This window comes from Rana temporaria, chromosome 2, assembly GCF_905171775.1.
Source record: "Rana temporaria chromosome 2, aRanTem1.1, whole genome shotgun sequence".
Classification (NCBI taxonomy): domain Eukaryota; kingdom Metazoa; phylum Chordata; class Amphibia; order Anura; family Ranidae; genus Rana; species Rana temporaria.
This window is the reverse complement of record NC_053490.1, coordinates 24217331-24230308: the sequence shown is the minus strand read 5'-3', so window position 1 is coordinate 24230308 and position 12978 is coordinate 24217331.

Genomic DNA, 12978 nt, shown 5'->3' with positions numbered 1-12978 from the left:
TCCACTAGGAGTCGGCCCATCTCCTACATTGTACAGAGGCCAATGTGATCAGCTCTTTAAATTAACATGTTGAGTTCAGAATCATACAAACCAAGAATAGTCTTTACATATATCCTGGGAGATATTGTGGATAAATAGTACTGTCCCATTTTACGTAATCCAAGATATAATTTTCTCAGTCACCCTATGCCAGGATAGCACAGCTTGACTTAGACATTAGGGGCCAGATTCACAAAGAGATACGACGGTGTATCTCCAGATACACCGTCGTATCTCTGACTTACATTGGTCCTATCTATGCGTCTGATTCATAGAATCAGTTACGCATAGATATGGCTAAGATCCGACAGTGTTACACTGTGTTACACTGTCGGATCTTTTTTTCAATTTAAAAATGGCGCCGGGGGCGTTCCCGCTGATTTACCTTGAATTATATGTAAATCAGCGAGATACGCAAATTCACGAACGTACGCGGACCCGACGCAGTCTTCTTACGACGTTTCCGTAGCGGCGTACCCGTCGTATACTTACCCCTGCTTTTATCAGGCGCAGCCAATGTTAAGTATAGCCGGCGTTCCCGCGTCGAATTTGAATTTTTTAACGTTGTTTGCGTAAGTCGTTCTAGAATACGGATGGACGTCGTTTACGTAAGCGTCGAAACCACTGACGTCCTAGCGACGTCAGTGGGAGCAATGCACGCCGGGAAATTCCCCGGACGGCGCATGCGCATTTAAATGGGCGCGGGAACGCGCCTGATTTAAATAGTACACTCCCCCTAGCCACGGAATTTGAATTCCGCCGGGGGATTTAGGATCCGCCGCCGCAAGTTTGGAGGTAAGTGTTTTGTGAATTAGCCACTTGCCTCTCAAACTTGCGGGAGCGGATCTTAAATCACGTAGATCGAGCGGATCTATAGATCCGCTGATCTACGTAAATCTGGCCCAAGATGTGCATGGGGAGCTAAAACAAGGGTATCCCATCCAAGGGATTCTGAGTTCCACAGGCCCTCCAGTCACAGGGTCATATAATTGTTTTCTTTTTTTACCGACTAGGGTGAAAAACCAAGATGGGGTGTATTGTTTGTAGTGGGGTTCCCCAGGCCAGAGGATGTCAGTCTTACATCACAATGGCATTCCCCTAAACTTCAAGGGTGCTGAATGGAACAGGATGGGTAACAGTCACAGGAGATAGATACAGACTGGAGTACACTGGGAACACTGAAAAAACAAGCAGCACAGGAAATTCCAGGGTCACAGACATAACACTGGGGCCCCGTACACACGGTCGGACAAAACCGATGAGAATGGTCTGACGGACCGTTTTCATTGGTTCACCGCTGAAGTGGCCTGATGGTCTTATGTGTGTACACACCATCAGTTCAAAATCCTATCGGGTCAGAACGCGGTGACGTAAAACACACAACGTGCTGAAAAAAACGAAGTTCAATGCTTCCAAGTATGCGTCGACTTGATTCTGAGAATGCGCGGGTTTTGAACCGATGCTTTTCTGTACTAACCATCGGTTTGGACCGATCGGGCAGCGGTCCATTGGTTCGGTTTTGAAGCATGTTTTAACATTTTGGACCGAAGGAAAACAGACCAATGGGCTATACACACGGTCGGTTTGGACCGATGAAACTGAACCTCGGTCCATTCTCATCGGTTTTGTCCGACCGTGTGTACAAGGCCTGGGAGGCACTGGAGTTTACAAGAGAAGTTGTTAAGGGAACACATGGAATCCGGCTGCTACCCTGTGGATGCATTTTTTGAACTCCAAGCCACATGCCAGCTATCTCTTTGATTTGCTATGGTACCAGCGGATGTAGAAGGCCAGTGATTGCACACATAGCGGGAAAAAACGGTGCTAGAACCTGGAACAAGCGAGTGTGAAACTCCTGCCCACAGCAGACTGATATCATCATTTTAGTTATGGTGGAGCTCTATTAGAATATTATATGGCTACTGTATATTGTGACATATTAGGAATTGAGTCACACAGACCTGTAAAGGTCCACTTTAATAAAATATAACATTAATGGTCTTTTGGGTAAATTTATGAAAGATCCTTGACAGCTTTCTAACACACTGCTGTTTGCGGAGAATAATGGATTACCGTGCACACTTGCTAAAGACCAGCACACAACATTAGAGAGTGATGAAACAAGATAAATGGCTTGAAAAGTGGAAAAGTTTGTTGCATGTTCGCACCTCATGGGTCTTCTTCAAATTAGCACCATCCTGACAGGGCCCGCTGCGAGCCGCCTCAGGAATAAAAGTGTAGAGAATGGAGATGTCAAAGTGACGGCAACAGCTGATGGCATTCACTGGATGTGTATTGAATTGCATTTTTAGAGCTCTGAACAGTACGTCTCAGTTGTTTTAGTGAATGTCAAGCTTGCTTTGCTTGTACTGGACACCAAACATCTGAACTGACAGCGTGATTAGCTCCCGTAGTTGGCGATGATGGATTCTCCTTCACATGTAAATTACGGGTGATGTTTTGTGCTGTTGAGGGGAAAATACAAGATGCCAAAAGCAAAGAAATGCTTCTATTATTCCGGACAGTTTTTTTTTTTTTTTCTATAAAGAATTCTCAAAACATGAAGGATTTAGATGTAGCTTGTTTGAATATCAGTTTTCATAATTTAGAAGTTAGGTGGTTAGCATGAAAGCCTAGTGTCCCTGGGGACCTGGGTTCAGTTCACACCAGGCTGAGAACATTTAAAGCAGTATAAAACCCGAAAACAAAAAAAATATATAATATTTTGCAGCTTATCCGTTCTTAACCAGTTCAGCCCCGGAAGATTTGGCTGCCCAATGACTGGGCCATTTTTTGCGAAACGGCACTGCGTGGCTTTAACTGACAATTGCGCGGTCGTGCGACGCTGTACCCAAACAAAATCAACGTCCTTTTTTTCCCCACAAAGAGAGCTTTCTTTTGGTGGTATTTAATCACCTCTGCTGTTTTTATTTTTTGCGTTATAGACATAAAAAGAGCGACAATTTTGAAAAAAACACATTGGGGCAGATCCACAAAAGAATTACGCCGGCGTATCTATTGATACACCGCGTAATTTTAAAGTTCCCGCGCCGTATCTTTGTTTTGTATCTACAAAACAAGATACGACGGCATCTGGGATCGATCCGACAGGCATACGTCTTAGTACGCTGTCGGATCTTAGGTGCATTTTTTCTGCCAGCCGCTAGGTGGCGTTTCCGTCGAATTCCGCGTTGGGTATGCAAATTAGCTAGTTACGGCGATCCACAAACGTACGTCTGGCCGGCGCATTTTTTTACGTCGTTTGCGTTCGGCTTTTTCCGGCATATAGTTACCCCTGCTATTATTAATTTTTTACGTCGTATGCGTAAGTCGTTCGCGAATAGGGATTTGTGTAGAATGACATCACCGTCATAAGCATTGGCTTGTTCCGGTTTATTTTTGAGCATGCGCACTGGGATACCCCCACGGACGCCGCATGCGCCGTTAAAAAAAAAACGTTGTTTACATCGGGTCACAACGTATTTACATAAAACACGCCCCCATCACATCCATTTGAATTCCGCGCCCTTATGCCGCCAAAGATACACTACGCCGCCGTAACTTACGGTGCAAATTCTTTGAGGATTCGGAAAAAAAAAAGAAGGTACGGCGGCGTAGTGTATCTTAGATACGCTACGCCCGGCGGAGAGAAGCGCCAATCTACGTGGATCTACCCCATACTGTATAAGTCGTGGCATCACATTAATTTTTATTCAATTAAAGTCATAAAGTCATACCAAACCATGTGAAAACCTCCCTATCCCAACGCTGGAAGTCAATCTTAAACTGTGGAGTCTGTGGGGCAAAAATAAGTGCAAAGAGCCTTTGATTCTTTTGTTCGGGATTACAACTTCAGTTTTTAACGTGAATTGTTAGGCCCCATGCACCTGGGACGCTGTTAAACTCGCGTTCAGAGGCAGTTGGACACTTTTTTCAACTGCCCCTGAACTCATTCAATGTTATCCTATGTGTCCATGTACACAGTCTTGTTTATATGCAGTTGCGTTTAACCTTTTTTTTCTGAAAGCAAAAAAATGGGTTCAGACGCAAAAATGTCCACGTTTCAGACGCAAAACGTGGCCGAACTACGCAAAACGCAGCTAAATGTGGTACCGGCATTTTGCTGCGATTTCGTTTATAAGCGTTTTTAAAGGTGACCTTTTTTTTTACATAAAAAATTAAAAAAATTATGGCAAGTGATGAAAAACCATTAAAAAAATATATAAAAAAAAATGTAATTGCTTGCATTGTATTGTGGACAATACACAACTTGTGGCAGGTGATGTGGCAAGTGGACAATCCACAACTTGTGGCAAGTGGACAATACACAACTTGTGGCAGGTGACGTGGCAAGTAGACAATCCACAACTTGTGGCAAGTGGACAATCCACAACTTGTGGCAAGTGGACAATACACAACTTGTGGCAGGTGACGTGGCAAGTAGACAATCCACAAATTGTGGCAAGTGGACAATCCACAACTTGTGGCAAGTGGACAATCCACAACTTGTGGCAAGTGGACAATCCACAACTTGTGGCAGGTGATGTGGCAAGTGGACAATCCACAACTTGTGGTAAGTGGACAATCCACAACTTGTGGCAAGTAGACAATCCACAAATTGTGGCAAGTGGCCAATCCACAACTTGTGGCAAGTGGCCAATCCACAACTTGTGGCAAGTGGCCAATCCACAACTTGTGGCAAGTGGACAATCCACAACTTGTGGCAGGTGACGTGGCAAGTAGACAATCCACAAATTCTGGCAAGTGGACAATACACAACTTGTGGCAAGTGGACAATGCACAACTTGTGGCAGGTGATGTGGCCAGTGGACAATCCACAACTTGTTGCAGGTGACGTGGCAAGGTGATGTGGCAGGTGACGTGGCAAGTAGACAATCCACAACTTGTGGCAGGTGATGTGGCAAGTGACACTCTAAATACAAGTACACTGCTGCTCTCTGAGCTGATAGTCACTTTGGTGGTCTCACAAAATGGCTGAAATGGTTAAATAATGGTTTCTAAACGCCGGTTTTAGCCTTTAAAAACATGCGTTTAGCAGAGTTTGCACCGGCGTCCCATGTGCATTGGGACAATTTGTTTTTTGTTTTTGTGGGCTTGCTGGTTACGGTCCAGAAAGAGTGTAACACCGCTCAGACTGTATAAAGATTTCCTGCGGGCTCAGGACCGACATTGCGAGTGCCCACGGGTGGAGGGGAAGGAGAAGAGCAGACACACGTCTGTTCTCATTCCCTTCTTGCTGTGACCCGGAATGCTATGTTTATGATGTCACTTCCGGGTCAGCCTCTCAGTGTCCCCGGCTAGCATAGGTGGGAGGGGATGTATTGTGAAGAGATCTGCATCGCAATACATTCAGTGGAGCCCAGAGGAAACATGCATGTTTTTTTTAGAGAACCTGTCACCTAAAAATTATCACATAGGGGACTTTTTGTGATGTGATAAAAAAAGTAAAGCAAAAACTAAAACGTTACACACAAGCACAAAAAATCCCCCCCAAAAAATGTTGAGACCCCCCACATATACGCACGTACAAACGTAAACACATTGGTGGGGGGCTCCTAAGCATGAAAACGTTGATTGCGATACACATGTTACATATCAAAATGTGCAAGAGAGCAATTTTTCTAGCACCAGACCTCCTCTGTAACCCTAAACTGATGACCTATGGGAAGCGTTGACTATAGAAAATATAGGATACAGAAGTTTATCGCCATTTCACTGCCGCACCCAAATTACATTTTTGACATGTTGGCTATCTATTTACTCGGTGTAACCCCGTCCTTTATATTTTACCAAAAATGAGGGTAGTTTATTGTGTTTGTTTGCCCTAAAATTCACTTTAGTGTGTATAGACCTTTGCAGTAATATCAAGTAACATAACAAAAATTAAACTACCACTATTTTATTCTCTAGGGTGTCTGCTTTCAGAAAATATATAATGTTTGGGGGTTTTATGTAATCTTCAGGCCTAAAATTATTTTTTAAATGTGTGCAAAGAATGCAAAAGCGGCTCTGGCAGTGGAAAGCACAGCTAAGCAAACAGGTGAAATAAATTAATAGAAATTGCTTTACTTGCCAAAGGATTTGTATTTCTGACCACCCAGGCTTGAGACAGCTCTGTCACTCAGTAATTTTCCATCTAGGAGCCCTAATTTTTCTCTGGATGTGGAATGGTTATTTGGGGGGAACCCCACGTAATTTTTTTTTTAAATTGACGGCGGGGTTCCCCTTAATATCCATACCAGACCTGAAGGGCCTGGTAATTGAATTTGGGGGGACCCCCATGCTTTTTTTTAATGAATGAATTCCCTATGAATCGCCGGAGCCGACAATTAATTATAGCCGCAAGTCCGATTTTCAGCCCTGGTTCACACTGGGCTGCGGGAGTGAAGCTGTGTGAGTTCAGCTGAACTCGCACGGCTTCACTCCCGCTGGCAGTCCCGATTTCGGCTGCAATTTAAGAGACATCTGTGCAGGTTTCTGCACAGATGTCAATGTAAATCGTAGCCCGGAATCGCAAAAAGTAGTACAGAAACTACTTTTTGAAATCGGTGCAGTGCCGCAGATGCGGCGTCGCACCGATTAGGATGGTGTCATTGCCGGCAAATGCCGCCGATTTGAGATGCGATTTCACATGTGAAATCGCATCTCAAATCAAAGCAAATCGTACCCAGTGTGAACCTGGGCTCAATGCCTTTTTTTCCTTTCAGAAATGACACTTTGTGCAGGGACAGTTCTATGTATGGGAAACATGCAATATTTCACATGCTAACTTTACACCCCCCCTAGGTACGAAATTTAAAGTAATATTACACTTTTATTGTTTCACTTTTAGCATTATTAAATTCACTTGATACATGTCCCCTGGGGCAGGACCCGGGTCCCCAAACACTTTTTAGGACAATAACTTGCATATTAGCCTTTAAAATTAGCACTTTAGATTTCTCCCATAGACTTTAACAGGGTGTTCCGCGGCTTTTCGAATTTGCCGCGAACACCCCAAATTGTTCGCTGTTCGACGAACAGGCAATGTTCGACTCGAACTCGAAGCTCATCCCTACTCTGAACTAGGAGGGTGCTACAAATATATTGAGAAAAACAGAGTTGCATTAATGTGTGTATTTTTATATACTCCAGAAGCTCCAAAGTTTGTACTTATTCTTAACAAGCAATAAAAGAGCCTTGAAACAAGTCCTTATTGATCTCTCTAGCTGCATGTACTGTGAAGTGATTCATCCTCAAAAGGTCCACAAGGTCCTAGTCCTAGAACAAAGGCTCTGAAATCATTTTCAATCAGTGTCTAAGAGCTTAGAAACCCCTGCTGTCTTCTTTGAAAACAATGCTTTTTTTGTATTGACTCACACATTTATTGTTTCACAAGCAGGATATTACATTTATGATGCTTAAAACAACAAAATTATTTAATTTAGATGCTGAAAGTCCCCTGATAGTCCAATTTAATAAAGAAGGAATGCAAGAGATTTACAATATTTTTGCTTTGGTAGCATACAGTGCAAATCTCAAAAAAAGCCATTGCAGACTTTAAATTAAAAAAAAAAAAATTGTTAAATAAGGATAACTTTATCCTTTATCAGCAAATCAATTTTAAGTTTATTATTTTTGCCATCGTTAAAGCAGAGGTTCACCCTAAATTCCAACTTTCTCTTAATTTAACCACTACCCATCGACTATACACAATTGGCAAGATTCAGAAAGAATATACGTCGGCGTATCTGGATACGCCGCCGTAATTTCAAATGTGCGCCGTCGCATCTTTATGCCGTTTCACAAAGCGAGATACGCCCCAAAACATGGCTTCAGCCGTCTGACGTAACTTGCCTACGCCTACGCCGGCGTATCGTGGGCGCATAGTTACGCTGGACGCATTCGGCGTTCCCATTATAATATACTTAGCGGCAATGCACACTGGGAAATTTAGGCGCCCGGCACATGCGCAGTTCGCAAAAAACGTGAAAAACGTAAAGTCAAGCACAATTAGCATACAACACACCCCCCTAACACACATTTGAATTTGGCGCCCTTACGCCCGCCCGCTTTAGGCTATGCCGCCGTAACATAGCAGGCAAGTACATTGAGAATCATGTACTTGCCTAGCTAACTTACGGCGGCGTAGCCTAAACACGCTAAGCTACGCCGCCGCAAGTTTAGGCTATTGTGTGTGAATCTACCTAATAGCTTCCAACTGTCCTTGATTTAATTTGTCCCTCATTTTGGTCTGATCTATATAGATGTATATAAAATGCACTTTTTATCTTTCAAAAAGTGTTTCCCAGTGCTTCATCCAATTTGTAAATTGCTGCATTTTGTTGTGGAAATTTTATGAAGATGTATTTAATATGTATTGTCATAGTGTCACCCATTGTTGGTTCTCCCGCAAACCACTCTAAAGAGCTGACTGGGGCGGACTGAGACTGGTTGAGATAAACTTCCTGATTTGGAGAAGGGTGTTTGTGGAGTGGGGGTGTCGGCCGGCGAAAGGGCCCCTGTGTCATGCACAGATATTCGCCTGTGGGATGCGTCCACTCTGCAAACGCATTGTCTGTTTAGCGGATATATGCTCTTGTCATCTCTCGGTGCCTGATCAACACTGTATTGTGACGTGAGCATACACCTGCAGATAAGCTCCCCTCATCAGGAACTGGGTTCATTGGTTATTGTATTATTACTGTATCGTCATTGTATCATATCATATCTTGTTGTTGTTGTATTATATTGTATTATATGTATCCCTGTCGGAAGGGTTATCATATATTGTCACATCCATATATGGGCATTTGCTGTGTGGAGCCCATGGAGGAGGTCACATGTGGGACATCACTTCCTATGGTCACATGCTGTGACCTCCTCCAATCAGCTGTGGTTTGTGAAGGCTTTTGTGATAATAAAAGGACGCTGAATGGGCGTCGGCAAGGGGGTCTTGCTGTGATGCTGAGATGAGAACAGTTGGTGTTTCTTGACTTGAATGAATGGCAGACCAAATGCATGGTGAGTGAAACTTTTAGCTTTAAGATGGATTATTTCAATAAGATGAAGTGTGTGCTTATAGCACAAGGCAAAATGGCTGTGTGCTCTGCATACAACCAATTTTGGCACATCAATTTGTAAATTTGAAAAGACAATATAAAGAAATACAGTAGGTGAACGCGATATTGTGTCAATCTCGCTCCCTTTCTCGGCGAGATTGAGCACCTACGAGCCCCATCGCGGGAGCCAGCGCCGAGCTGGCTTGCCGCGATGGAGACAGAGCCGTCATAGAAGCGACGGGAGATCCGACTTGGATTCCCGCCAATTCTACACGTGTGCGGCGTTTGTTATGAATCCTGAGGGGGAAGTCCCCGCCGGATTTTAAATAAAAATCCGGCATGGGTTCCCCCCTCAGGAGCATACCGGGCCCTTAGGTCTGTTATGGGTTGTAAGGAGAGCCCCCCTATGCCGAATAAAACGGCGTAGGGGGTCCCCCTACAATCCATACCAGACCCGTATCCAAAGCACGCTACCCGGCCGGCCAGGAAGGGAGTGGGGACGAGCGAGCGCCCCCCCCCCCTCCTGAGTCGTACCAGGCTGCATGCCCTCAACATGGGCGGGTTGGGTGCTCTGGGGCAGGGGGGCGCACTGCGGCCCCCCCACCTCAGAGCACCCTGTCCCCATGTTGATGAGGACAGGGCCCCTTCCCGACAACCCTGGCCGTTGGTTGTCGGGGTATGCGGGCGGGAGGCTTATCGGAATCTGGGAGCCCCCTTTAATAAGGGGGCCCCCAGATACCGGCCCCCCACCCTAAGTGAATGGATATGGGGTACATCGTACCCCTACCCATTCACCTGGAGGAAAAGTGGTAAAAACACAAATAAAAAACACAGGGTATTAAAATATTTTATTAGTCTGCTCCGGAGGCTCCCCCTGTCTTCTTTAGCTCTTTTACCAGGGGGAGCTTCTTCTTCCGCTTTCCGGGGGTCTTCTCCTGCTCTCCGGGGTCTTCACCGCTCTTCTGTGACGTCTTCTCCGCTCCGGGGGGCCTTCTGCTATGGTCGCCGCTCTCCGCTCTTGACTCGGCGCACCCCGGTTCTTCCTCCAGCTGTCCGGTGCCTTCTCCTTCAGCGCTGAACGTCTATCTTCTTCTTCCGTGCTGTGAGGTAATAATCTTCTTCTTCCGGGCTGTGACGTCATCTTCTTCTCTTCTCCAGATGTTGACACGCCGGCTCTTCTCGCTGAAATGGCAGGTGCGCTGCTTTCATCGGACCTATATAGGCCTCACAGTCCCATCATGCTCTGTACCTACCCATGTGATACCTACCCACGTGGGTAGGTATCACATGGGTAGGTTCAGCGCTGAAGGAGAAGGCACCGGACAGCTGGAGGAAGAACCGGGGTGCGCCTAGTCAACAGCGGAGAGCCGCGAACATAGCAGAAGACCCCCGGAGAGTGAAGAAGACCCCCGGATAGCCGAAGAAGACCCCCCCCGGATAGCGGAAGAAGAAGCACACCACCCCCCGCCGAAGACGTCGGAGGAAACCCGCCGAGGAGTGGGCGCTTTTATAAAAGCGACCCCCCCGGCGGTGGAAGAGAACCGGACGGCGGCGAAGAGCGGCCCCCACCCGAAGACGTCAAAGAAGAAGCCCCCCTGGTAAACAGAGCTAAAGAAGACAGGGGGAGCCTCCGGAGCAGACTAATAAAATATTTTAATACCCTGTGTTTATTTGTGTTTTTACCACTTTTCCTCCAGGTGAATGGGTAGGGGTACGATGTACCCCATATCCATTCACTTAGGATGGGGGGCCGGTATCTGGGGGCCCCCTTATTAAAGGGGGCTCCCAGATTCCGATAAGCCTCCCGCCCGCATACCCCGACAACCAACGGCCAGGGTTGTCGGGAAGGGGCCCTGTCCTCATCAACATGGGGACAGGGTGCTCTGGGGTGGGGGGGCCGCAGTGCGCCCCCCTGCCCCAGAGCACCCAACCCCCCCATGTTGAGGGCATGCAGCCTGGTACGGCTCAGGAGGGGGGGGGGGCGCTCGCTCGTCCCCACTCCTTTCCTGACCGGCCGGGTAGCGTGCTTTGGATATAGGTCTGGTATGGATTGTAGGGGGACCCCCTACGCCGTTTTTTCGGCGTAGGGGGGCTCTCCTTACAACCCATAACAGACCTAAGGGCCCGGTATGCTTCTGAGGGGGGAACCCATGCTGAATTTTTATTTAAAATCCGGCGGGGACTTCCCCCTCAGGATTCATAACAAACGCCGCACACGTGTAGAATTGGCGGGAATCCAAGTCGGATCTCCCGTCGCTTCTATGACGCGCACGTTGGAATGTGCTGTCACTATTCCAGTGAGTGCGAGATGTCGGCGAGATCTCGGCACCATGTCGCCGAGAATCAGCGCAATGCTGTCATGCTAAAAACACAATATCGCAAACACCTACTGTAGTAGTATTAGAAAAAAAGCCCTTGTGGATTTAACCACTTCAGCCCCAGAAGAATTGGCTACCCAATAGTGTTGAGCGGAATACGCCATATTCGATTTCGCGATATATCACGAATATATAGCCGAATATTTATGAAATATTCGCTAAAATCGAATATTCGTGATATTTTATCAAAAAAACATTTTTGCTAAATTTCGCCAATGCGAATGCGAAACTGATTGCGAAATTTCGCTAATGCGAATGCGAAATTGATTGCGAAATTTCACCTGCCCTTTGGAAAAAGTGTGGTTTTACGTAATGGACCCTGCAACTAACAAGGTATTAATAAAATAAATACATTATTATATAGATTTGAGGGTTTACTTTGACCAATTTGTATATTGATTAGTTTAATTAATATTGAATAACCATAGATTTTGAAAATACAAGTAAACCGTTTAACATAAAGACATTTAAGAGATGTCAACGTAAACAGTTATTATTCTCATTAAAGAGGTGAAATGCAAATGATGATGACACGGGACAAAAGATGGAAAATTCTTTGAAGATGTGATACACTGGAAAAACGCACAGATACACTCCACTCTCTCCTATGACAACTGTGGTAGGAGAACTCTGATTGGCTCTGATGCAAAAGAAGGGCGGAGAAAGTATTCACGAATATTCGGAAATCGAATATTCGCGATTGCGAATATTCGGCAACATAAAAGGATCGCCTCAGCTTAGCTACTCGGCCCAGGGTCTCTAATCATACCAGCAATGCTTTTAGACGTCGATGGAGATCACTAGGATGTGATCTGTTTTAAAAATAAAATTGAAAAAATACGAATATTCGGAATAGCGAATATTGGCCGCGAAATTCGAGTTATTTGCGAATATTCGAATATGCCATATTTGTAACGAATATTCGCAATGCGAATATTCGTGAGCAACACTACTACCCAATGACCGGGCCATTTTTTGCGATACGGCACTGCGTCGCTTTAACTGACAATAGCGCAGTCGTGCGACATTGCACTCAAACAAAATTGACGTCCTTTTTTCCCCCCACAAATAGAGCTTTATTTTGGTGATATTTGATCCCCACTGCGTTTTTTTGTGTGCTATAAACAAAAATAGAGCGACAATTTTGAAAAAAAGCAATATTTTTTACTTTTTGTTATAATAAATATCCCCAAAAAACAATATATATATATATATATATATATATATATATATATATATATATATATATAATATAAAAATTCTTTCTCAGTTTAGGCCGAAAAATCGCAATAAGCGTATATTGATTTGCACAAAAGTTATAGCTTCTACAAAATAGGGGATAGATTTATGGCATTTTTTAATATTTTTTTTTTATTAGTAATGGCGGCGATCTGCGATTTTTATCGTGACTGTAACATTATGGAGGACACATCGGACACTTTTGACACTATTTTGGGACCATTGTCATTTATACAGCGATCGGTGCCATAAAAATGCTC